This window comes from Schistocerca gregaria, unplaced genomic scaffold (assembly GCF_023897955.1).
Source record: "Schistocerca gregaria isolate iqSchGreg1 unplaced genomic scaffold, iqSchGreg1.2 ptg000457l, whole genome shotgun sequence".
In the NCBI taxonomy this organism is placed as follows: Eukaryota; Metazoa; Arthropoda; class Insecta; order Orthoptera; family Acrididae; genus Schistocerca; species Schistocerca gregaria.
The window spans coordinates 19,271-20,841 of NW_026061875.1; the positions used below are offsets into that span (position 1 = coordinate 19,271).

The window sequence follows — 1,571 nt, forward strand, 5'->3', positions numbered from 1 at the left end:
CGGTGGCACATTTGACGCAAAGCACGTCCTTCCACCTCGAGAGCGACGCGCAGTGCGGCGCGCCGCCACGTGGGTCGGACGCACAACACAGCTGCTCGTTGCACCGCCTGTCATTCGTTTGGTGCGTGCGGCCTCCGACACTCGCGGCAGACGCACCTTGTTCTTGTTATCCGGCGCAGGGCTTGCGCGCGGCCGGGCGGCGGGGGGACTGCGCGGGGTGTGGCAGTGTCCTGCTGGACCGACGGAAGCTTTCTCACCTGCCCGACACACGCCGCGATTCCAGATATTTGCGTAATTAGCGCGGTGCATTCTCGCCTGTCCCCTCCCCCTTCCGTCCCGACTTGTCCCGACTTTGCTCGACTGCCGCTCGCTGCCGCTCGGGTCGTGGTCCATATGACAGCACAAGCACGAGAAACATCTGCGAGACTGGCGCCGGCCTGACCGGCGTGTCCGAGGCGCCGTGTGCGGCCGTTCGGTGCTACTAGAGCAGCGGCCGTGCCGTGCCGTGCCGTGCCGTGCCGTGCCGTGGAAAGGTGCGAAAACACGGACACAAGACAGGCGATTCGACAAAGCATCCATCTCTTCCATCGGCGAAAGATAAATTTTTGTTCACAAATTTGCAGTTGAACACTGCTACAAAACTATAAGAACTGGCGTATTTCAGAACGTTCCTGTCGCTTCATACTCTTGGTATTTCTAGAGACACTTTGGAAAAGAGGGCTGGCAGGGGTAGCGAAAAGAAGCAAAAAATGAAGACAGCCAGAGTTCCCAGGCGGTCATGGACCCGAATACTAACGTTGTTGCTTATCGTCGGTGATCGGGCGAGAACAGTTGATTTTTTAGTTTTTTGTTTATTTATTTATTTAGTTAGTTTTTGGAATTAAACGCTCCTACAAAACAGTAGGCTCTGACGCACTTGAAGAGCACATCTGTCGATTCGCAGTGTTTCGTTACTTTCAAGGTGTTCTAGCACTCTTCCTTCGCGCATTCTTGCTCAAACTTAATTTATTACTGTAGTTTCATATGTTACGTTTAATACAGTCGTTTAAAATGCTTGAGGAAGCATCTTTGTCACACCTGAGAGTTAGTATGAAAAGAGGGCTGACCGGTGTAGCGACGTAAAAAGGAAAAAATGAGAGGGAGCCAACAGCACCCGGTGTTCCCAGGCGGTCACCCATCCAAGTACTAACCGGGCCCGATGTTGCTTAACTTCGGTGATCGGACGAGAACCGGTGTATTCAACATGGTATGGCCGTTGGCGTCCTTATACTGTAGCCGCACAGCAGAAGAAGGCTTCGCCTCTCCTCCCAACACACGCAATCGCCGTTTTTCGGTGGCACATTTGACGCAAAGCACGTCCTTCCACCTCGAGAGCGACGCGCAGTGCGGCGCGCCGCCACGTGGGTCGGACGCACAACACAGCTGCTCGTTGCACCGCCTGTCATTCGTTTGGTGCGTGCGGCCTCCGACACTCGCGGCAGACGCACCTTGTTCTTGTTATCCGGCGCAGGGCTTGCGCGCGGCCGGGCGGCGGGGGGACTGCGCGGGGTGTGGCAGTGTCCTGCTGGACC

At 55.8% G+C, this 1,571-nt stretch overlaps 1 non-coding gene across 1 annotated transcript; it reads right to left on the reverse strand.

Moving 5' to 3' along the window:
* Positions 1-1,141: 1,141 nt before the first annotated feature.
* Positions 1,142-1,260, reverse strand: LOC126312910 (5S ribosomal RNA). The gene has a single exon (XR_007554820.1). It is a non-coding gene; the product is annotated as a 5S ribosomal RNA (ribosomal RNA).
* Between the last annotated feature and the right edge of the window lie 311 nt (positions 1,261-1,571).